This window comes from Physeter macrocephalus, chromosome 9, assembly GCF_002837175.3.
Source record: "Physeter macrocephalus isolate SW-GA chromosome 9, ASM283717v5, whole genome shotgun sequence".
Taxonomy (NCBI): domain Eukaryota; kingdom Metazoa; phylum Chordata; class Mammalia; order Artiodactyla; family Physeteridae; genus Physeter; species Physeter macrocephalus.
The window spans coordinates 34,393,231-34,419,420 of record NC_041222.1 but is presented as its reverse complement, the minus strand read 5'-3'; the positions used below and the strand labels follow the sequence as shown (position 1 = coordinate 34,419,420).

The 26,190-nt window shown below is 42.5% G+C and overlaps 1 protein-coding gene across 1 annotated transcript in view; it reads right to left on the bottom strand.

The window, feature by feature from the left end:
• Window positions 1-26,190, bottom strand: part of LOC102979158 (guanine nucleotide-binding protein G(q) subunit alpha) — a 302,187-nt gene that overhangs the window by 130,931 nt on the left and 145,066 nt on the right. The window lies entirely within an intron of this gene.

Sequence of the window (26,190 nt, the reverse complement as noted above, 5' to 3'; positions counted from 1 at the left end):
CGGTCCTCCACATATGGCTGTGCACGGTGTGCCTTGTGTAAAGGTGTGTGCACAGTGGGCTCAGCCTGGGGACTGAGACCCTTCCGGTATTCTGCCCACTCAGCTGCGTGCCTTGTTCGGCCAGGAAGAAACACCTTTTTGTAAGTGGATGCCTGTTTTCATTCACACAAAGGCACTCCCTGTGCTAGCAGCAGCCCCCGACCTGGGTAATGGTTTGCCCATGTCAGCTTTCTGGCCTTTCAAGCCTGTGTCATTTTAAGCCACATAGTCACGTTGGATGTCCTGGACTTAAGTACCAGCCACGTCGAGCCTTACACAAATCGGGTAAGTGCTTTTTTGCTTTCCTTTCTCTGGCTGGAGCAATAAGAAAAGTCCCACCTGCCCCCATCTCCTTAGGGCCACTGTGAAGCCACTGCGAAAAGTCTAATGCTATTTCTTCCTTCAACATGTCCAGAAATGTCTTCCTCCCACACAGCTTTTCCGTATAGTAACATCACATTCCTCCTCCTCAATTAAGTTCCAAGTAAATAAAAGAAGACAGATTGTAAGTTCAATGATGTGCTATGTGGCCAAGGACCACAGGCCTACTTTAATAGGACAACGTCCATTTTCCAAGCAAATCATACACATTCATGTATCTAAATTCCAACCACAGTCACAGATCTTCAAGTCATTTCACTAGAGTCGTATGGTTAAGCAACGCCATGGCTGGCCTCTCTGAGCAGCAAATCAAACCCCGAATTGGCTTGCTTCCCCCAGCAGACTGCTGGGATACGCATTCCTGACCAACTGCAGGAGAGATGCCAGCTTGATACTGCTTCCAGAGTCGGCTTGGCCAGGGCAACGCTGGAACAACTGGTCTCATTACCTTCTGAGGTGACAATTAATTAGTGTGAGGAAACAAGGAGTGGCCTCTCCAGGGAGCCGAGCCTCTGCCCTTCCTTCTGAGGGATGTGGCACCGGCCTCTCGTCAGAGCGAACGTCTGCATCGGAAGATGCACTGGGGAGGATTTCTGGCCCCCTTGAGGCAGTCTAGGGGGGCAAGAGGGACAGAACACCTTCCAAGGAGCTCTTTGTTGGGGACCAAGAAAGATGAAAGAACTCCAGTAACACTGAAAATCCAACTTAGAACCAGAGATAAATATTCGGCAGTGAAGTGCAACGACAGGTTAGAGAATACATCATTCTAGACATGATAAAGGGAAAAAAAGGACGAATGTTTCATTGAGAAGTGCCTCAGAGCATGGCATAAAGAATGTGTGGTGACAGGAATCCAGCCCCATTGAGGAATCTGAGCTCAGTGACAACATCCTCGGCAGGCTTTATTAGGCACTCGTACCAACTGCATTGCTCAACACGCTGTGAATGAGAACGTGTGAGTCACAGGACAGCACCCCCCTGACTCAAGTCAACAGCACAGGACATCACTTATTTAACTGTGGAAGAGGATGACTGACTCCCAAGGGCTTTCTAGAAAGGAACATACTATCTCATTGCAGGGGTGGGTGAATTAAAACATGACTCTGGGCTTCCCTGGTGGCGCAGTGGTTGAGAGTCCGCCTGCCGATGCAGGGGACACGGGTTCGTGCCCCGGTCCGGGAGGATCCCACATGCCGCGGAGCGGCTGGGCCCGTGAGCCATAGCCGCTGAGCCCGCGCGTCCGGACCCTGTGCTCCGCAGCGGGAGAGGCCACAACAGTGAGAGGCCCGCATACCGCACACACACAAAAGAACAAAAAAACAAAACATGACTCTCAAAACAAGCATCCTAAAACTATTTTAAAAATATAATTATTTAGAAATAATGAAAAGTCCTTTATAAAAGACTGTATATGCTTCATAGCCACCCAAATTCCTAAGCTATAGGCAAAGCCTTGACATTGGAGTGGGGTTGGCAGTTCAGTTAGTGGCCACGTGGAATCTGAAATTCAAACCTTGGTTTAATCATGACCCCCCCGCCCCGGACTCCTCCTCTTCTAGTTCCCCCTGTTCCTTCTCCCAGCCAAACTGAATTAAAATGGTCACCCGAACTGGCTTCTCAACCTGTCCCCTGCCCCTCAGCTCCCAGCCTGCTGTGTAATTCACCTTCCACTCCACCGCTCCACTGACACTGCACTGGCCAAGATGATCAAGTCTGAGGGGCCCTTTTCAGTGTTCTTCTCTTGCCTTCTTTTCAGTATTTGATAATACTTACCACTCTGTCTCAAACTGTATTCTGTGATTCTTTGATACTATATTCCCTTTTTCTAGAATTGCAGTAGCACCTTGTCTTTCTAGCCAGTACTTCCAAACGTCTGCTAGGCACTCCACCTGATGTCCGTGGTTGCCTTCTACCCCAATGTGTCCCCCAAACACATTTCGACTGCCTCCCCACCCTGCCAAGGCAGGTCTTCCTCCTGTTTACCTGTCCGAGTTAATGGTACTCTCTCTCACTCACCTAGCCACCTCAGCCAGAAGCTGTGGACGGTCTTGGCGCCTCTCTGCCTGCTGAACCTCCTACCTCCAGCTACTAAGTACTATTCCATCCGCTGCTTACCCACCTCTCAAGCTGTTTCCCTCCTCTCCACTGCCTTGGGTCTCGACCTCGTCCTCTCCTACGTGGACCCCAGCAACAGCTTCTAGCCTCTCTTCCTGCACTCAGGGAGCTTTTTGAAATCCGTCTTCCAACCACTACCAGATGATTTCTTGCGAACACAAACCCACTTCACGTTACATCTACCCAAGATCCTCCACCTCCCATCCCAGCTGCCCACTTTCTACAGGACAGAGAACTTCCGACGTAAACCCCAGAGAACTGCCTGGTCTCCTCAGCTCCCACTCTGCGCCATTAATCTTAGCGAAGTGGACCCCTCTCAGCTCCCCAAGCCTGGCAAGTCTACTCGTACCACCATTCTTGCCTCCGTCGAGGTTCTCTTCGTTTTGCATGCCCTCAGTCCCGCCTTCATGCTCCTTGTCCTTCGCTACCCATCTCAAACGCCTCCTTTCCTCTGAAGGCTTTCCTGCCCCTCCCCATGCCCGGACCCAGACAGTCACTCCTGTCTCTTCACTCCCACAGCAAATGTGCATCCCCTGCCGGTCAGTCTCACACAGGGTCGAGGTGTGCCCTGAGAACGGAGACCACCATTTCTCTTTTCTTTCCACCTCTCTGTAGCTCCTAAAGTGATCAACGCCTTGTAAACAATCGACAAACATTTACTGGAAAAAGTTTTTTTCCTGCCCTTTCTTAGACCTTCACCCTTTCTCTCTCCAAGCAGACCTGTGATGGGGAACGTACACATGCATGTTTATTTCACCCAACCAGGACAAGTCTAAGGTGGGGAAGGAGCAGCAAAGTTGTACGACTTGCCTAAAATCTAAGAGGCAAAGATTCAGAAATCCAGATTTTCAGATAAAAGACCCGTTTTTTTCCTTATGATTGACAAAAAGTTTCTGTAATAAAGCTCCCTAAAAACAGGGTGCTTATTGTGTAGGACATAACCTCCTCTCCCACTATAGAATTTTAAACATCCAATGGTAAGTTCTCTGATATGTATCATTACCTGGGTATTTCTGTGTGGGGAGCTAAGATCTCTGGTCCCCTAGAGAGTATACAGAACTTATTCTCTAAGGTCATTCTTATCCTTACTAGAGGTCATTGAAAAGGACCCAAATTCGGTGGGATAGGTAGATTACATCAAGGCAATTTCAACACCGCTGTTCTGACTGTCCTGCTTTTGTTTCTGTCTGCAAGCTGTGTCCCCGTGTGGTCCCTCCTGTCAGCCTCCACCTGGATAACCACCCCCCTCCTAATACTGGCCCGCTTGGTTGCGGGGAGGTGATTACAAATGCTGGTGGCAGCATGTAGTGGGACAGTGGGATGCTTGCTCTGCCTACTTTAATTGTTGCTGCCCTCCTTCCGTTTGCTACAAAGACCCCCTAACTCTCCTCCCTCCATTATTTTTCAGCCTCCTGCAAGGCACACCCCATATACCAACTGAGCTGGCATCTCCTCTTTGATGTAATGTTTCAGAGGAAGGTTCTTTCTTTTGACTTATGAGGCTTTCTCTTTCAACCCTCGGTGAAAATCAGCAAAGATTCCTGTTCTTATCAACTGAGCGCTTAAGTAAACAGAGCATGTGCCAGAGTCAATAGGATATGGAAAACGAGATTTTGCTGAAGATTATTTGTAATGGGGTCCTGCTGCTAACACGGGATCAGGAGTTCACATTTCGCGAAAAAGAGCATGAAATGGGAAAGAGCCAGAACTTCAAAAAGAGGGCAGGGTTGGTTTGCCTGTACCCAACCTGGTCAGGTAAGGTCCATGCTTTTGTAAATCTGGACAGAATTTCCTCCTCTCGCTGAAAGAACACTCTCATTTGTATATGCAGAGAAGAAAACACACCATTCTGCCCCGCTCTCATTTCAACAGACTGTCCGCTGTGCCACCTGACCACCTTACCCACTTAGGACAGTGCCTCCTTTGCCTGGACTCGGAGCTCAGAGGCACAAGAGCTTTGGCAGAGTGATGAGGAAAAGGGATGGAGTGTAACTGTGCAGAGGCAGAATAACCATGACAACCACGGTTTGCCAACCTGTTCTGCCCTGTTAAGGCCTGGGAGCCCCACGCCCACTGAACTGAACTCTCACACCCTCCACCAGCAGCAGGATTCTAACGGTTGGCTCTTCCAGCCCTTCACTGCAACATGAATTTACATCCTCTTTCCAGGTATCCCTGTATCATCTCCAGGAAGCATCGCTATTCAGCTGTGGGGCCTTGGGAAGACTACTAGCACGGTGTTCTTGCTCCCAACCCTTCTTTTTCGTCCTTCACAACATAGTACCTTTTGCAGGCAGCTCAGGTATCTCAATATCCGAGGAGGAAACCTCACAGTGTTCTATTTGCAATGATATCCCTGGCCTTGGATTTACCGTTATACTTTTTCTAAAGAGCTGAAAGACCTTGACATCAATCCCTCATTTCGTACTCTGATGTCAAGGCAAAGGCGACTTGATCTCCATTTTACCAGTGAGGAAACTGAGAAAAAATAAGGTTGAAGAGTTTATATCCTGGCAGTCTGCGGTGAGGCTCTCAAAATAGTGGCTCTCTTAGCATATACCTTCAGGCATGCACAGACGGAGAAAAGACCTTTCAGTAGGCCACATATTTTTTCTTTTCTCTTTCTATAAAAATTGATGGTACTGTAGAAAAGGAAAAGACAGACAGAACTGTTATCAACCAAATGATGCCAACTGGAAGAAAATTTTAGAAGAGCACACTACATGTCCCTTTCCTGCTTCACAGTCTTTAAACCCAGAAAAACAGAGAATCTTGTTGGTAGCAGTCAGGAGTCAGATCTGAGCTGGAGGTATACTACTGTGTGAGTCTTCCAGCATATTTTAAACTTCTTAGCTCTTCATCTGAAAATAAGGATGAGGTGGTTATCTTAAAGGGATGTATGGAGATTATATTATGTATGGAGATAGTATTAACAAGGCCTAGTCCAAGGCAAACGGTTAATAAAGTTAGTTATTATTATTTATGCTACTGGATGAATAACAGATCCTGACTTCGGTAACAGTGAGCATAATAACATTTTGTTTTCAAAACCATCTACCATGAAAGCACAACCATGGAGACCATTCGCTTGACCAAGAACTTGACAGCCTTTCTGACAGTACAGATAGATCAGAAGGGCCACTGTCATGCTAGATTTTGTGTCATACCCTGAGAAATCTTGATCAGTTTGCAGTCTGAAAAATGAACCTATGTATTCACAACCATAAGTCACAGATACAGACATGCCAGGTATAATACAGAAGAGTGTACAACAGCGTACAACGGCTACACCTGAGTGTCCTATTATTCCACTAAATTTCAATTTAGGATCTTTGTAAAATTACAACAACAACAACAACAAAAAAACGACGGCACTATTTCATTAGAAAAAAGCAATTACCTTATGTTCAGCCTGTCCCATTTCTAAGAATCTTTCCACTATTACATAAACCACCTAAATGAATTTTGGAGCACCTCCAGGCAAGAGGACAGAGCTTGCTGCGATCTGTTGATATGATAATGACAAGCTGTTGCTATAGGAAAAACTGAGTTAGGGGGTTCAAACTATTTTTGAGCCTAAATCGGAAGAATCTCTTTCTGATTTTTATCCTGCAACCCAAATATAAAGCCACTATTTCATACGGATCACACGTCTCCCTTACATCCTTTATATTTTTGTAACTCTAAAATGTAGACTCATAAGTATAAGGGTTGTTGAATTCGCTTCTGGAAAAGTACTCAGTTTTTATTTTTTTAAAATCACTTGTAGCCCAGAGATGAATGTATTTAAGATTATTAAAAGGTGCAACGGCTGAAGAACACTGTCTCATTAGAAATAAAGAACTGATCAACTTCGAGGTTAGACGTAATAGAATTGACAGCCCCACTTCCTTCTTAGAAATTATAGGTTACATCAATTTCAAAATTAAAATTCTGGAAATACTTGCTATGGAAATTATCAGGAAATGCTCAAAATAAATGAAGAGCTCAAAATAAATGAAAACAGGGAATATTCGTCACACGGCCAGCCTAAACACAGATTGTCAGTGACATGCACACTGGGGGAGTTATCTGTTCATTCACTGCTTCGGGTTTCATTTGCTCATGTTTACTCTTTCTTTTTAAATGGCCCCAAAAGCCAGACACAACGTAGCAAGATGTGAAAACGTCCTATTTTCTCTGCCCTGGACTGCTGTACTCATTCATGAACAAATGTCTGAGTGCCTTTTAAGGAGACGAGGCCAAGGCAAGCATTTTCCTTCTCCCTATGTAGACCAGTGCGATCATGCACCTCTGTCGGAGGGGTGCACCTCGTGCAATCTCTAGGGACAAAGATGCAGCTGGTATAGTTTATTGGCTGGCATGGTATGCATGACAAAGGTATTGATTCTGCTTTGCTATTAAGAAAGTAAAATTACATGTAAGATTTGCTCACCTAGAAGTTCAATGCTTTGTGTGGAATAGAAAAGTTTAGTTTAACTGAGGGGGAAAAAAAAAACCTAACCCTATATTTTCAAAGAACAAATAACCAGTCTTTCTGGGAAATGGGCACTTCAAGACTAGGAAATGAGAGTATTTGATAAAGCTCTGCCAATAGTTTATTGGTTACTGCCTTTTGCCCCAGAAATGACTTCAATGGCATGATATGAAAGTACCATTGTGCCCTCGTCCCAGTCCCAAAGAAATTACACAGAACTGTTTCCTAAGAATGGTCAGATGGCATCTTAGTGAAAAAATTTCTCTGAAAACACAAATGGAAATATAGAAGGAAAACAAGAAGAGCTAGGAAACTTGGTATAATGGGGCAGGGGCAGGAAAACTTAGGATTAAGCCAGCAAAAGTAATTGTAGAGGATACAGATAATTAAAGGAAGCACAGAGAACCTTGTTAAAGACTTAAAAAACATTTTTTTCCCCCCACAGAAAGTTCCCTTTCATAAAAAATAGGAATCAATAAAAGCAAAATAAAGCTTCTGTGGCTTCTTGGCTAGAGAAGTAAGCTAGGTTTTAAATCACAGCCCCCAAAGAATGATTTTCCAGGTTTATACTTTGATGATGCTTGGTATATCTGTAAAACTAGCTCATTATCTCACCTCTTTTTCCTCTTTGTTGGCTGAAATGAGATCTATTTTGCATGGAAACATGGAACATATCTATCATTGGAATAAAAATCCCATGATTAAACATGCAGAAACAAATGCCATCACTGGTAATGTTAATCTATTAAAACATTTAAGGGCAAAGATGTTGAGTTTTAATTTCCTAGTGAAAGTTCCACTACCTTCCAATAATTAAAAAATGCAATAAAATGAACTATAAAGAGAAGCCCTCTGCCACTTGCTATAAATGTCATGACCGGCTGTAATAGGAGAACAAAAAAGGAAGTGAATCAATAAGAAGCATCTATTGATATTTTGTGATTGCATTAAACACAGAAAGGCATTTAATTCTTATACTTAGTTCTTATATTTACTATAGACTTTAATCAAAATATACATATAGTAAACCTTCTGGTCAAAGGAGTAAGAAAATAACACAAACTACAACTAAATTCCTGGCATAGGGCTTGGCTCATGGGTTTTGCTTACTAAATATTTCTTGAATGAATCAATAATCTAAATATCATTTATATCTGCTTTATATTTTGGCATGGAAAGTGCCTGCTTTTCAATTAAAGGCATTCCTGAGCCTACACAAGTATTTTCATTCTCTGACTGATGTGGGCAGAGGCTGTGATTTAAGGATATGGTTTTACCCTACTGTGAACCACCAACTCTGGAGGAACTGAAGAGGTGTCTAGGTTCTTAGTCTTGTCACTTCAGCCTCAGCTGAATATATATATATTTCTTAGGAATGAAGGATATATATAATATGTATCCTTATATATATAATATATATATAAATTTATTAAACTATTATATATTAAACTGTTACTAACAAGTAATTAGGTAGATTGTCTCAATCTTTAAACAAACTGTAAACTAGAATTTTCTTCTGGAGTAACTGACTAATATCAGTATTTCATGCACAAACAATTTACATTTGGCAGCATATGACATCTAAGTGACTGTTTTCTGGTGGAGGACACCTTTAAGAGGATGGAGCTTACCCCAGACTTCCACTTACATGATATCCTAAGATCACTTGAGAAACACAAATTAAACTCTTCCAACATGATCATGGCAGAGAAGGGAAAGGACAAAGAAAGATTGTCAAAATTAAGATGACTTTTTTTTCACCTTTTTTTAAACCATTTTTTAAAAATTGAAGTATAGTTAATTTACGGTGTTGTGTGAGTTTCAGGTGTACAGCAAGATGACGTATTTAGACAATTACTTTAAAGTTATTTTTATTTTATGATCTATACTGAGTACTTTCTAAATGGGTCTGCTTAGTAAGCAATTAAAAATTATTCCAAAAGAGTCAGGCTGTGTATCAATTAAGCCTTTGTTACCGTTTCATTATTTTACCTTGAAAACCAACAACGTGAAATAAAGAAGGGATTTAAACCTGACCTCTTATCAGCAGTTCTTTTAAATACTGGTTCAACTGAAAGGGAATTCTGTGAAGAGGGTGGAAATTATCCGTGAAATCAAGATGTGTTATTACCACCTGGATCCATACCTCCTCCAAATTCCCTCTCTCACTGAGCTCTTCCTTCCATTATCATGGAAAAGGGAAAGTGGACCTTCTTGGTAAAACAATCACCACCTCTTTTAAAACCGCAGAAAAGCTGAGAGGTGAAGCAGGGCAACTGGGGAAGACGAGGGAGGGAAATTCAGCCCCATGCAGGTTCAAGTGCAGTGGAAAACCCAAACATGGAATTGGCTGGGTTCTCTGCATCACCGTTGGCCTTAGCATCTTACTACCTCGGGCCCTTTTCTTTACCAAACATGGAATTCTCTGTTGTTAAATTCAATTATTTTCAACAGGGATCTAAAGCTTGGCCTACATCTCTTAGCTTTGTAAGATTAGTGGTGTACCTACCGTTCCCTGAAATGCCACTTTTAACAATATCACACTTCTCATCTAGATCTCTGTTGAACCTGCAGGGATCCAGACCCCACGTGGTACACACTGTGTTACAATCCAAAGTACGAGGAGGGTAGGAGGGAGGCATCTACCTAAATTCCTGCCCTGAGTGTTAACGCCTGTTAATAAAAAAAGAAAAAACCTTTTTGCTCTTTTTAAAAGGCCATTTTCTTTTCTGCTGTTTAACTTAATGAAAAAAAAAAAAAACAATTTATAGGTAAAGCATGTTGAGAAGGCAATAAACGCTCTTTTCGGTTTTGAATTTAGGTAACATGTTTCACATAGCACTAGGCTTCTTTTTATTTCCTTACAAACTCCCCCAAAGCTTTTTTAAACAGAGCTGTCAGCTCTGTTTGTTCCAGTCTCTGATTTACAAAGAGCCCGTGGATGAGAGGGGGCAGCCAGTGGGAGCTGCCACTGCGCTTCCACTACAGTCCTGCTCGCGAACCTAGGAGCAGAAATCGACCCTTCCTGCTTTCCGTGCTCCCGCCTCACCCCCATTTAGGCAAGTAGCACACAGGGGGAGCTAAGATTCTGGGGGAGGGGACGGTTTTCAGCCCTGGCTCAATCATGGGATTAAGTCACCAGACCGGAAAGTAGTGTAGGTTGTGTGTTTCATCCTCTAGCACTGGAATTCTTATTCCAGAGACATGGAACCTGGACCACTGAACGTGGGAGAGCTTCTTAACACAATACACGGCCCGCCCCACTTGGGGACCACTGCTCCACATCCACAGTAATGAGCAAATCAAAGTCGGTGCAGGGTTCTGAGGCTAAAAATCAGTCCCTCTCCGCCACTTGGTGTGACTACTGCTACCTTCGTTTCCCTGCCGGGCCAAGGGTTGGTGTCTTCACTTCTCACAATTCCCTAATTCCTCTCTCTTAATCCATCTTTTGCCCTCAATGGGTGGCCAACATTGCTTTCATAAGTTTCCAAAGGCCTACCTGCGACCTCAGTCTTCATTCTCTTCTGTAATACCTGACACCATTAGTCACCCTTCCTTCTTGAAAGTGCTGGCTGGTTCTCCAGCAACCCCTCTAGCCCTGCCTCCTTACTCTCTTTGGCCACTTTCTCTCCTCTGGCTGACCTCTGGGTGCAATCAGTCCTCCAGAATTTTATGCCTAGCCCACTATTTTTCTCTCTGCCCTTGACGTCTTGGCCGTTTGTTGAGCCACAGCTAATAACGCCCAAGTGTCTGGCTTCTCCAGCCCACTTCTCCTTCAAAGATCCTGGACCTGCTCTGCGACAGCCTGCCACTTTACTGCTCTAACCTGGGGAGGGCTGTGTGCACCTCAGGTCAATTAACTTCTTTCCCTGGCCTCCTCTTGATTTTCCTGTTTCTGTTACTGTCATTCCATCTTTATACTTGGGTCCCATCATACCAGCTACAAGTCTCAGCTTCGTGGGCTGTTTTTGCGCCTTTGCCCTACACATCAACCACATTAGCAGAGTCCTGCCTGTTCCTCCCCCAAACGGTCCCTCTGTGCTGACATCCCTAAGTTCACATCGCCTGTGTGAGTGCCTACACCTGCTTAAATACCAACTCCTAGAAGATGTGTTCTTCAGTCTCCTTTGAACACAAGGCCTCTCTTCTGGGGATTACTATTCTGTAGCAAAATTCTGACACTTCACGTATTGCTGATGAATAACAACAAAATGAAACCCATAAACTAACAGCCAAGTAAGGTATATCCTTACAGTATAGTCAGAAGAGTTAACCTATTCATTCCCCTAATGGGTGGTTTGTTTTGCTTTCACCACAGAAATAGGTGGATGTAAAATAATGATACATTTAATAATTTCATTGAATCAATTCCATACTTTGATCCATCTCTGGCCACGCTGTGTATAATAAAAAGCAGATCAAGCTTATTAACCCATTAGTATGAAACTTGAAAACGTGATCCAAAAATCAACTCCATTTGTGTAATGTGGAATCTTTGCTTTAATGTAAAGAAGCAGCCGTTGCTTTGCTTCTTAACATAAAGATATCAACTCTAAGCCCTGGCAACCAAAAGTTCCACAATTATAATAGGATTCAAAGTTCAAGAAAACTAGCTCTAGACAAGATGTTCATGTGTTTGTAGATTTGGACAGGCTATATAACAGCACTTTTTCAAGAGAAGGCAAGATTTTAAAATGCTATTTTAGAGTACCGTTAAGCTGTCACCAGCCATACAGAATGCAGTGAAGTATGAGGCCTACTGTGTAGGATAAAAAGTAAATGCATCCAACTTACCCTGCAGCTTATTCTGGGTCTTAAGAGAGTGAAGCTCCCACTGGCCACAGCAAGCCACTTGTGAGCTAGCAAAATTAAATTATAACTTTTTATGCTGGATTTAGTGAAGTATAATATATAGTGGCAGAAACATTCAACTGCTTGAGCAAAGAAAAAAAAAATCCCTAAAAAAATGCACGGACAGACGTCTATAATTCATCCTCTATATTAGGAAGGCCAGGAAAGGAATGATTAAGTTAAGTGTGGTTTCATGCAAAAATTTTCAAAGGAAGCTAACTTTCTATTCTTCCACATTTAACAGAAGCCATGCAATACTCGTAGGCTGAGATTTCACATCAAGGTTGCCCTGGAACAGAATCGATATTTCCCAGTAAGAGAGCCCATGGCCCCCAAGGCTCTGCATCCTGGCTGGGGCAGGGAGAGAAGGAGATCTGTTGGTGTCTGGTCTCCTAGTGCTCTCTCAATCCTGCAGCTCAGGCAGCCCACCTTTCTGACCCCGTTCTCCGCCAGACAATGCACAAGGGAAGGAAAGTGCACATACATTATCACTAATGACGTCAGTGACCTGCAGAAGCAGATACCATCCCTGATTTACAGATGAGGAAACTAAGTCTAGGAGAAGATAACCAATATGCCTAAGATCTGGGAGGCTGGTTTACCTCTAAATATTACCCTTTTCACCGCCAGTGGTTCTCAATGGAGGCTGACTGCCTCCTGCTTCCCTCCCCACCCCACCCCACCCCCCGCCCCGCAACCGCCACCGCCTGCCCCCGGGGATTCTGGTCACTACAATGACTGCAGGACCGAACTGGCATTGAGTGGGCAGGGACCAGGAATTTCAAATGTTCTGTAACACACTGGACAGTTCTCACCTAAGGAAGAACTGCCCTGCCCCACAAGCAACAGCAACCCACGAGAACACTGTGCCATGATACTCCTGGAGTTTGAAGGGGGAGAAACCGCCTTGAGAGGCCTCACCAATTAATGTTGTCAACAGGCTAGGGTGGCATGGCGGGGGGCAGGGATGTCCACTAACACGGGTGTCTAAGTGGACATACATGAACCTTTTCTTAATTAACAGAATGTAGCTAACATAAGAAGGAACCATTTAAAAGAAGACTTTACTAAATACTCACAGATAACAAAAGGGAAACAAATACTGGCTGAAACATGAAACTAAATAATACAGCTTCTCCCATCCTAGCTCCTCAGCTGGATGCCGGGCACCTCATTAGCAATGACTGCTCAAGAAACTATACCAAGGCTCCCAGCAGTCAAGACCTAGGATGCTAACAGTTCCTTGGTGGGACAAGTTCCGTTTGCCCCTGCTGGTCCCTCCTTCTCCCCTGCCTCCCTGCATGGACTGCACTGCACCAGCAGTGTGCCTGTACCTTCTGGCTTTCAGATGGGTTCAGCCAAGGGGGAGCTCTGGCAGGAGGCCTGAAAGCGGAGCATTTACTTCCCTGGCTCCTTCCATGCAAGGTTACCTTAGGCTAGATGCATTCCCAACTGGAGTCCACGGCTCACTGAAGCTAACAAACTCTACATATCTCTCCCTCTTTGTGGTAGGCAGGATAACGCCGCCACCACCCCGGATATCCATGTCCTAGTCCCAAGAATCTGTGACTATATTACCTTACATGGCAAAAGGAAATTAAGGATGCAAATCAAATTAAGGTTAATCACCTCATCTTAAATAGGGACATTATGCTGGATTATCTGGGTGGGCCCAATGTAATCACAAGAGTACTTAGATGTGGAAAACAGAGGCAGAAAAGGTCAGAGGGTGCCATGCGAGAAGGACTTGACCCACTGCTGCTGCCTGTGAAACTGGAGGAAGGGGCCACAGGCCAAGCAATGCAGGAGACCTCTGGAAGCTGGAAAAGCTGAGAAAACGGATTCTCTCTTAGAGCTTCCAGAAAGGAAAGCAGCCCTGCTGACACCTTGATGTTGGTCCATCTAACCCATTTCAGACTTCTGACCTCCAGAAGTCTTGTTTTAGGCCACTGAATGTATTAGTTTCCTATTGCTTCTGTAACTAAAACAAGTCTTGTTTTAGTTACAGAAGCAATAGGAAACTAATACATTCTTTTCAGGTTCTGGTAACCACTCACTCCCTTTTCTGGCCTAGATCACTGACTCTCCTTGGTGGTTCCTATCCGCACCGTTGCAGAGAGCCTCTTTATAAATAAACCATATTCTCCCATTTTGATTGTGCCCCTGTTAGAACCCAGAGTAACAGACTTCCACCTTATCATTCGGCTTTTTCCCACTGAAAGAAAATTAATCCTTTTTCATTCTAAACTCCAAATGGAGCCAAATTCATTAAAACCCAGGAGTCCTCTACATTTGTCAGTAATCTATTAATGTATTTCTCTTAACAAACAGCTCACTTTGCTATTGCATGTACCCTTCCCTACCTGAAAGGCCACTAGGGCCAACCATCAGGACAAGAGTCAGTATCAAGTCAGCTCAAAATGATGACACCTGGCACAAACTTTCAGAATGTCATTTCAAGAAACTGCATGTAATTTATAATATTAGGAGAATAAAAGGGTCCTTCTCTCATTCTTACCTATGCATTTTTGTGAAATTACTGAACCAACAGAGTAAGAAAACTCTGCTTCATATAATCTGTAGTCTGGGACTTCAGGAACTTTCCGGCTCTGTCAGATGTCAGCCCTGGTTAGAAAAACGTTATTTCAGGATAACCCAATTAGACACTAAATACCAAGCAGCAAAGTCCTTGGAGCTGTACGTGTAAAAAGCAGCATCACCAACCATGTAAAGCGTTTAACTGTTGGGGAGAGAAGGCTGAGCGGTCAGTGGGCAGCGGCAAGGAATATCATGGGAACATGGCCTGACCACAAGGCACCCAGAGCTCTAAGCCCAGCTCTCCTAGTCACAGGCTCTGTGCCCTTTGGCAGGTCAATTTTTTCTCTGGATCTCAGCGTTTCCCCAGCGCAATAAAGGAAATTAGATTACCTTTAATAATCACTCCAGCTCTCCTGTGCTATGAGTCTATGAAATACTGAGTTGGAAAGTGCTACAAAACACTAATAAGGAGGTCAGTAACGATTATAATCAGCCTCAGTGATGCTCATTCATTCATTCATTCATTCATTCATTCATTCAATAGTCAGTGAAGGTAACTCTGTGCCAGGTACTATTTCAGGTGCTGGAACTAAAATGATGATCAAGATACCATCCTACCCTTGAAGAACGTATTGTTTTGAAGAGAAATATATATTAAATTGTTAACACTGCTATATTAGAAGTTTACATATGGTTCAAAGGGGACACAGACAATAGTGTTTGATTCTAATATTCCTGGGAGGGGAAGGAGCAATTATGCTTGATAAATTCTACTTTTTAATAATTATTTACCACTAGCTGGTAGGACAAAGATGGGCAGTGATTGAAAACCACAACAACAACAAAATAAAACCAGATCATCACAGCCAAAATCATTAGTTGTGTTATCTTGTCGACAATCTTTACTGATTGCCATGGCTGAGCAAATTATCAGTGGTATATATTAACCATATCGATAGACAAAATAATCCAATCAGGAGTACTTCTCTAGAAACTTCACACAATAACGCCATAGTTGCATACAACAATGAGTTATAAAAGGACTATAAAAACTGAGTAGTTCTTAAATTAAGCATCACTACCTTGAGTTAAAAAAGGATAGAGGCTTAGAAATTAGCTGATATAAAATTTGGTCAAATATTTTGTCTAAATTAAAATAAAAACCTTAAAAATGGTGGCATATAAAAGTTGTCTTTTTCATTGAAAGATAACTGTAGTCTAGAATTTATTATTAACATTGTCTTTAAAGAAATATATTCACGCTTTGCATCTTAAACTGAGAATTAAAAGGTGTCCTCCATATAAGATTTTAGAACAGGTAGTTACTGAGCTTGAAGAATGTACCAGTTGAAATCAGAGCTCCTTCACTAAGACGGAGTACATTCTGAACATCCTTTCTGTGTATCTCACCTGTGCAGACATCAACCTTTATCATCCCCTGCCCTCCTCCACCCTGTGCTCCATTTCAAAACCCAGATCAAACCCCACCTCTTCTTGCCTGAGCATCCAAGCTCCCTAGGAACTCTACAATCAGACAGCACTGACTGTCTGTGCCACCCATTTGGGCCCTCAACATGGAATGACTTTTTTTGTTGTTGGTTTAACCATTCATTTGTATTCCCTCAACTAAACCGAAACTTCCATAGAAGCCAACATCAGATTTCAAAATTTTTTGTATCACAAATATTGTTTTCCTTTTCTAAACTACTTCCAATTTCTTTTGCTCCTTGGATCAAGGCCGAGTATAAAGAAAGGATCCCCCAATAAGGACCAGAACTGTGTGCTAATTCTGGTAGAGTCTTTGTAAAACATTATTAATTGAATGAATGATTTTAAATGTTTCAGTCAAACCATATATTAAGACTGTGTACTCATCTGAAACAAATCCCAAAGTGTGAGTACAGAAATGTCAAGCAGAAGCAGAGCATCCTTGGGCTCAAATCCACGGTGTGAATCCATCTCCAGGTGGCCCTCAGGAGGACGAAGGCAGTCTTCTTTTGTGAATGGGAGGAAGAGTGACAATAACTGGGTGTGAAAGCATCATATGCAAGAGCACACATTCAGGAAAATAATCTTGATTCTAAAGTGCAGTCCTTTCTATGAATTAAAGTTGTATGCCACTGAGAACTGGCTTATCCAATGTGGATTATTCCCAAACACAGTATCATGGAAGAGGGCTGAAGACAGGTCTAAAAGACAGGCAGGAATAAGCAGAGCCTTTCAAACATCTCATCATCATTAAGCCCCTTTAAAAGAACTCAAGTAGGCTATGGGCACAAATCACTTATGAACCTGGGCCAAAAACGTAGCTTTGCGATATAAACCTATCCCCAAACTACCAGCTCACCAGCACAGGTATCAGCCCTTTTAGACCTCAACAGAGCCAATTTTGCTTAGGGGCAGTCAACAGATACGAGTTACCGACACCCTGACCCCTTCTCTTGTCACAGATGCAGTAAGAGAAGCATCAGCATATATACAAAATACAGTCCATGCGGATTGGTTCCAGGATCCCCCTTGGACACCAAAATCCAGGTATGCTCAAGTCCCTTACATAAAATGGCATAGTATTTGCATATAACCTACGCACTTCCTCCCGTATACTTTAAATCATCTCTGGATTACTTATAATGCTTAGGCATGTAAATAGTTGTAAATACAAAATAAACAGTTGCCAGTGTGCAGCAAATTCAATTTTTACTTTCTGGAACTTACTGGGATTTTCTTTTTCTCCAAATATTTTTGATCCATGGCTGGTTGAATCCACAGACACAGAACCTGCGGCTACGGAAGGCCAACTGTACACCTTTATCTTTGTAAGTATATATCATAGGATATAGTGTATGAATGTGTGTTACTTAGTAATAGAAATTGTAGCAAATTATATTACTAAACCAATTTAATCTAAGGGCAGTTCTATGGTTATACTTTCCAAAATAACTTCACCAATTTTTGGTGTTCAATGCTGATGATCACCCAGTTTTTCCAACTGCAATAATGCTTTTCAAACAAAAAGTCAACCTTCACTGAAATAGACTAACCTTTATGAATTATGAGTCAGAGGATACTTAATGATTTGTAGCATAGTTTGGTTAACAGACTTATTTTTAATAAGGAAACAGTTGATTAAGTTTCTTCTTAAATGATGACATTTTCCCAAATTAGCTTTAAACATACAATTTAACTCTTCAAGAAATATGAATGCTAAATACTAGAAGACAAGCTGTATTTATTGACCTAGTCCATATATTTCTTATTATCAACAATATTACTTTCAACTGTTTCCCCACTGACTGCCTTTGTCAATATTTATTGACAAAATTTTAATTTCTAAATAAACTAATCATGTAAGTCTTCTACCGTTATTTTGATTGGAGAAAACACAAAGAACTGACACTCAGGAGAGGAAATTTAGTTGTTATAATCTGTAGCACAAGCCTGATGAAATGAAGTCAGATAATTATATTTTCTACTCTTCAATGTTAAGCCATTTTCTTTTAGTGGGAATAATGAGCTCCGACCAAAAGCGCTTCAGGAGAAAACTGGAGGAAAAGTGATAGAACTAACAGGTCATGACTGCGTACGTTTATCACAGCATCCCAGGGCCACGTACGATATTTATAAAAGAAGACTTGCTGTACAGGAACACAATCATTTGGGTCAAGAAGGCTAAATAAGTGTAATCAGATTAAGGAGAATTTTGAATTATTCCCTCTTGGAATAATTTAGTTAGATAAATTGGTAAACAACCATATTTGCCACATAGAAATGTAGAGAATTGGACAGGAATTAAATCTTCTTAAATACTACTTTAATGACATCACTGCCTTGCTGAAAAATTCAAAACTGCTCTCAAATGCTTCTAGGATAAAACCCAAACTTCCCTGTGCAGCCTATAAAATGCTCCTTAATTTGGTCACTTCCTATCTGTATAATTTTATGAACAACTACCCCTCAACAGGGTCACGATTCACTCTCTCCTGAATGTACTCCAGTGCCCTCTCTATGCCTGAAACCATGCCCTTCCTGGAATGCCCTCCCCCTACTCCCCATCACTCAAGGCCTGACACTCTCTTCTGAATGTGCTCCAGTGCCCTCTCTATGCCTGAAACCATCCCCTTCCTGGAATGCCCTCCCCCTACTCCCCATCACTCAAGGCCTGACACAGGGTCTCCCCCCTTTGCCACTAGGTTCTTCCAACCACTCAAGCCGCAGAAAATGCTGAAAATATTTAGAATTTCTAATTAGATAGAGAGATAGATGTGAAATTTTTAGTTTAAGTACCTACATGTATATATAAGAGAGATTCCCTTCTAAGTAGTGCCATGATAGTGGGGACTGTGTCTTTCAGATCTTTGAAACACCCGCAGTAAGAAACACTGCTGGAACAGGATAAATGACTGCTTCCCGTCATCACTTGGTTCTTTTCAATAACTCTTGAAGGTAATATGCTGATATGACAGTTTTTAAGACTAGGATTTAAAAAAATGATCTTCTGGGTCAAGAAGGCTATGAGCTTAATCAGCTAATGGAGAATTTTTAAATAGTTTCCTCTGGGGATGACTTAGTTACGTGATACCGATAAACACATTTGTGACGTATAAATGAGGTTAGAGGAAACTGTTTAAGAAGCATGTTTGAAGCATCAGATGAAGCCTGATGCCATTTTTAGGTGCTAGCTTTTTACCCACCAATGGCACATACTTTACCCCAACTGTAACACCTCAAGCTGTGTACTTGAAGTGGGCACATTTTACTGAATGCAGAGTATATCTCCAAGTTAATTTAAACAAATGTTTAAATCTTCGTTATGATTCTGCCTACAAGATACATCACACAATAGGCTACACATGGTAGCTAAACAACTAAAAATGAGTTGACGAAAGACAATTCAGCTTCTTCTTTCTTGTGCTAATATTCTGCTTTCTGCTTTCTTAAGACATACCTCCTGGGTTCCCCAGAAGAGAACTACAGCCTTTCACCCAGCACTGTACTCTTCCCACATCACAACCGCTGCGCATTCCCAGTATTAACGCTCAGGAACCAGGGTCCAGTAGACAGCCCAACAGTCTGCTCATGTGAGACTACATGTAGAGCTCAGAAAAGTTATTTTCAAAACACTCAGACTGGCTTGCGTTCCTCCCTGCTTCTCTAAAGCACAGAGCTTTTAGTTTTTTATTTTGGGGGGCATTGGAGGCTTGGGGAGAAATCTGTTGTGTCAACAGCCGTGGGCTTTTCTGATCCCGTCTAAGGTCTTCTTCAAAGTCAAAGTATTCAAATGCTGCTTTTGGGGTGGCTTCCTCTCTCCACACCCTCACTCTGCTTTGCTCCCATGGTGAACTCCCAGATGGAGTGATAAAGATGTGTCAGTTATCCAAAGCGTGCTATAAAAATTTCACTCTCTTTTGATCTGTAATAGAACTGTAGAGTTTTACTACCTGAGCGGACAAATGTGAAATCTATGGTTCTTTAACATGAGACCAGCTGCCGTTAGAGAAAAAGTACTCCTGTAGGACAACTTGAGATTTTCTAATTATTGGAGCAACACTGAACTTTCCCCAGGGTGTGTGTGTATTTACATAAATGGCTACAGTACAGGCAAGGGGCAAGAGTGGAGACCAAAACTTTGGACAAAACATTGCTATGCCCTAAATTACTATCTCAAGTATGCTGAATCTAAAGTTTTACTTTATTCCAGGGATAATACAGAATGAGTTTTAATAGTTCCTCCAAATCAAATACTAGGAAGCGTGAGTGTCCAAAATTTCCTGAAGGACAAATGCTATTATTATTTGTTTGTCAAAGTCTTATAACTTCCTGCTATGTTAGGTTTTATTATCTATTATTCAATATTTCTTGAGCATTCACTCAGCACTGAGCTAAGTAATGGAAACTATGTGAAATAAAATGCAGACACATTATGGTTTGGTTGTAAAGTCTGCACTTAAAGTAAAAATTACCTACGGTCAAAATTACCTGTGAAAATTCCTAAAATCACTGTCAAATTACGCTTAAACTACTAGGATCTGAATTCTTGAAAGCCTAAAAGACAAAAAATTTGTTTCTTTTAGCATTTCAGCTGTGGCTTTCCCTTTCCTGAGGCAATGGAAGCCAAGGCTTAGCTTCAGGAGGGCACTTCGCGTAAGGCGAATTTGCCGGCTGCTAAATGTGTATATGATACAGTTTCTGGGTTAAGAAACTATTTCTGACGTTAGTAAACTCACACTACAAATACATATTTCACATGAGGTACAGATTAGGAAGCGCATTTTAACTCCCTTTAGCGAACTGAGTTCTTGACCACAAACTTGTGTGCCTGGTGTGGAAGAAACGATCTTCCGTGTCATAGATGGGGACGATGAAGCCCAGCGAAATGGAGACACACCCAAGGCCGCACACAGAAAGGACCCTCCCGGTCCTGTGCTTTTACAGCACACCAGCCTCTGCAATACATACCATGCTCGGACACATGAAAGGGGCTCGTGTATACACAGAAAGCAACACAATACACCCCACCACCCCCGAGGTTGTGCAAACTGACAGCATACTCTCCCAGGGTTAAGGACTAATGCCAAAGGAGAACAGGAATATCCAAGGTGGAATCTGGCAGAAGGAAGATCAGGCTTAGAGGAGAGTGAGAGGATATTCCAGGTCATGAGAATGTTCCCAACAAAGGCACTGGAGGGAGGGAAGAGCAAGTAAATTTGCCTCCCTGGAAGGAAGAACGTACTGGAAGGTACAATAGAATGAGGTTTTGTATTCCTCCCTTGGGGTCTAACCCTGAGGATGTTACAACACTCAAACATCCCACTTAGCTGAAGCTGGTTGAAGAACAGAAATGGAATGGCAGTAACAGTGGTGAACAGATGTTTGCCCGCACAATGAAATATCTATCTGTTTTCACATGCAAAGTATAAGAGGTGATACCTACTTGTAGTTGGGTACAAATAGGAAATAAACCTTGTTATATCTATTATCCTTTCTGAGGCTTGACTTGGCCCCCATGGGAAGTAAATGCTTATGTATTCTCTAAGAGGGCTAATGGCAGAGATGCCTATTTATTTTACATTTATTTGCAGTGCTCCCGGGAGTTGAAAAATTCCCTCCACCAAAGGAAAGCATATATAGGAATCAAATCACTAAGCAGCTCTTCTTTTACTACAAATAATGCACTTAGGAGTTTGTTGGCAGGTGTCTTCGTTTGGCATTTCCTGAGACATAAGAACAAGGAAGGGGTGGGAAGGGCCAGGAGGAGGGAGCCAGGGAAGAAGAAATAATGTCTGGAGGAAGACAATGGAAGGCAGCCACCAACATTGCTTCTGGGCCCAGGGGACAAGACGATACAAAACATCCAAACGTGGCTATGTGCCCCTGCATTAAACAAATTAAGCACAGAAACAAAACATCTCTCTCATTTGTGTTCAGATTTCATGATCAGGGGGTGGGTTCACACAAATGCATCTAAAGCCTTCCATCATTTCTTTTCTTAGGTAGAAAAAGGGCCAGGCACTTCACACAGGATATTAGGCTCAGACTTGCCTCAGGTAAATCCATAAAGAAGGTAAAATGAGTCTGTCTTCACGGGCTCACTTACCCCCTCTGGAACTTTCTACCTATTTCTGGCCTAGGGGTGAACTCTTGGGAAGTGACCCCGGTTCCAACATGCTCTTCCTTCCACTTCCTCCTATTGCCCCACCTGATTTCACATCTGTTCCACCTCAACTCGCTAGCCCAGGGATCTGCAGATAAAACAGAGCCATTCCCCATGGCACTCAGAGCCCCCTGGACTTTGGTAGCTACCATTTCGACTTATATTCAGGGTGGCCTGGCAAAGCAGGTCATCTAAAGTTTCAAGTTCAGTGTGATTTATGTGACCTACTGAGATCACTGAAAACCAAATTCTCGGGTTAGCCTTGAGTAAATAGCAAAGGAGAGAAAAAGAGAGGACTTCATCATTGCTTCAGATAATGAACACCCCTCAAATTTAAAAAAGGTCAGCCAGTTACCCTACATCCTAGACCTACTTCCACTTGTGTTAGAAATTAAATGCTCTACACAGCCTACGTGAATCTCTCCAGTCAAAGGGTGAGGGGTTACATTAGCCCACATCTTTGCAATTAGAATAGTAAACATAAATAAAATTTAACTTTTTACCAGGCTCAACAACAACCATCTGTGCTAACTATCCCCCAAAGAAGGTAGGAGCCACCAGTCAGGCTGACAAGCGACTAGGCTGACAGCCTGAGTATTCACTACAGACTGGCCCATCTCCCCACCTGCTGATTACTTTATGGGTTTGCTTCCCGCAAATACATCTCTATGGAGCTCTCTGGAGACGCCTTGGAAAATGTCCACTTTCATAGATCGGAGCCAATTTTAATGCCAATAAAGAGCCTCAGAAGCTGAGCTCACAAACCGGTCACCCTTTTCCTGGTAATTAGAAGGAGAATCACAGAAGCCGCAATGCTGAAGGCATCACTTCACACTTCAGTCATGCAAACGATGGGAACCTCTCAAAGTGAGTGACATAACATGAAGGCCATGCTCCATAGCAGCATTCAGGGAAGCCAAATAGACTAAGAACCTTAACCCCAATCTCCCCACCCTCTGTCCACACCACAGTCGAACTGACTTAACTCACCATTGTTTTTTTTTTTTCGGGGGGGGGGAGTTCGGCTGAAAAGGGGGGACAATGAAGAGAGAGACCTACACTCAGTGAGGTGCATGATAGGCAGAGTCTCCCCAAATCCAGTCACCCTCATATTCCACCATACAATTTTCTGCCATATCTGCATACCCCAGGATTATTTAGTCATATTTTAAAAAGACAGTTTATATCATAGCTAAAATTGAAAAACAAATATCACATTCTGTATACCCCTCCCTATACACACAAAGTATAATTATTGACCTTTAAAAAATATTGTCAAAGAGAATGGGCACGGGATCCGGGAGGGCAGGGGTGTGCGAGCACAGATGGCCGAGTCTGGCCTCCTCCCTGCAGGAGAGGCGAATCCCGGGACAGGGCAGAGCACATGCCCCAACGGGCAGCCATGTGACCTACTGACGGAGGAAGAGGGCTTTCAGACAGGCCTGGGTGACACTCTAAGCACCAACCACAGGACTACCTAGGTGAGTTAGGCAAGTTACTTAATCACCCTATCCCACAGAACGGCCACAAACCTCCTTTTCACAGCGATTGTAGAAAGCAAATAAAATAATGTACTAGCACTTAGCACCCTGCTCAGTACAAGTCATCTATTATAGTTGCTGCTGCTGCTGTTTTACCTCTAAAATGAGGACAAGCAAACGTAGCTCCTGGACAGGACTGCCCTAAACCCATTGTTTTCAGCTAATGTTTATTAAGGGATTTGCTCACTTGGTGCCATGCATTATGCTAAACACTGGACGTTAATGCTCATTTGATCCTCATCTCTTTGGAGCCTCCCAATAACCCTATAAGGTAACTGTTATTAGTATCCCTATTTTACAAAAGAAAAAAGTGGGACTTGCCCCAGGTCATCCGGTAATAAATCAGTGAGCTGGCTTCCACTCTGGTCTCCGTGAAAAGCAAATAAAAACTGTGGAGAGCTGCAGGCGCATGAAGTCTGCAACAGCACTGCCCTCCACTTGACTTTCATTACCTCTTCACCACACAATATACAGCCTTAAAAGGCCAAAATTCTCCACACAGAGTAACTGAGGAAAAATCAGTTAAAATACATTTTCATGTCTATTATATTATCAATTAAATGTAATAAGTCCTCTCAACTAAATTTATTTTCAATAAACTGGCCAAAAAACCCACACTTGGAAACACTTGAGATGAACCATTTTTAATACTGACATCCCAAGTATGATGAGCAAGTCCTATGAATGAATGCGTAGCTGTAATTACCCTGTAACATTTTTCTCTAATAATGCCTCTACTGCTTGTCTTGCAGACCAACTCTCTCCAAAGCGTATTGTGGTAGCTATTCAAACATTCTGTACTCTCGTATAATTTGTTTATATTCCCTATTCCATTTCACAGAGACTGTCATTATGAAGGTTATTATTATTACAGATTTTTCATGCGATCTGAATACCAACTGCAATGGCCTCAGTAACAGAGTTCCCTCAACATCAGTTGCAACCATGAGAGCCGCAACCCATCAGATGTTTTCAAGGGACACTTGAAATCTGTTCAAGTTTAAGGGAAGCCGAACTGATAGCTGACAAATTAATATATTTTCAAGCACAGATCCTGTACATTTCTTGAGAGACTGTTGTATCATTTTTCAAACTGGGGACTCTGCCAGGTGGGAAGAAACACAAGTGGGTGGTAAATGTGCGTCCTCCCCAGGTTAAGCTTGTTATTTGAGGAAAGGCGTGATACAATTAAAGTATCCTGCTTTGATTAAAAATTTTCACATAAAACTATTATGATCCCATTTTCTACTAGTATGACCCAATTTTCTATCCAACGGGAATAACACATTGTCATTGAGTCAGGGCAGGCGAAAATGGGCTTAAACTGCCCTGCAAACAACACTGCCCCCTCTGCCACGCACATTTTTCTTTGTCATCCTAATTCTTATTTACTGCCCTGAGGTTCAAGTTCGATTAGCTCTGGTATGTGTGTCGTCCCCGCCCCCGCCCCTCCAATGCGTTTTCAGTCCATTCCACTAACTAAAGCTTACCTTTTTTTTTTTTTTGGCCGCACAACGCAGCATGTGGGATCTTAGTTCCCCGACCAGGGATGGAACCCACGCTCCCTGCAGGGGAAGCACGGAGTCTTAACCACTGGACCACCAGGGAAGTCCCTAAAGCTTACTTTTTAACTCTCTCCCACACACCAATTGCTTCCACATTTGACCTGGTCACCACACTTTGAATGACCACGTCCCTCTTTCCCATGAGCCCCAGGGCTCCAGGAGGACAGAAGCAGGGAGTCTCATTCTCCCCTTGAACCCCAGCACCCAGCACAGTTTTTAGAACTTGGTGTTAGGATCAATAAATAGCTGTTGAATGAATGACTGCTTTTGTTTAGCTCTACCTTGACTGCCAGTACCCAGGAGTATTGGATAAAGTTCTGGCTCTCTGGTAGGAATCATGCAAAGCAGTGAAGGAAAAAAAAATTTTTTTTAAGAAACACTTCCAAGTACAAAAATACTACAATCCAACTCAAAATTTTTATATTCAGTCTAGAAATAATGGCCAGGGTAATGGCAGAAGAGAAGGAGAAAGAGAAGACTGGAAAACTATGTGCTTTAAATTCAGAATGGCTGAGGTCTAGATGTTACCCTTGTGCCTTACAGGCTATGTGACTCGGGCAACTTAATTTTCATGGGCTGGGTTCTTTGTCTCTAAAACGGGGCTCATAACATCTCCTACATATGTCTTGGGCATTTAAAGGCGTTGCATATAAGACACAAGCACACTTCGTCGGCCATAAAATTCACCAAATGTGTTGGCTTTCTTGCGTTTCCCAGGGCCACTTTTCAGTTGCTAATCATCTGATTTAAAGAAAACATGATATAATTCAAAAAGAGCCATGTATCACAACGTTCATTGCAGCTCTATTTACAATAGCCAGGACATGGAAGCAACCTAAGTGTCCTTCGACAGATGAATGGATAAAGAAGATGTGGCACATATATACAATGGAATATTACTCAGCCATAAAAAGAAATGAAATTGAGTTATTTGTAGTGAGGTGGATGGACCTAGAGTCTGTCACACAGAGTGAAGTAAGTCAGAAAGAGAAAACAAATACCGTATGCTACACATATATACGGAATCTAAAA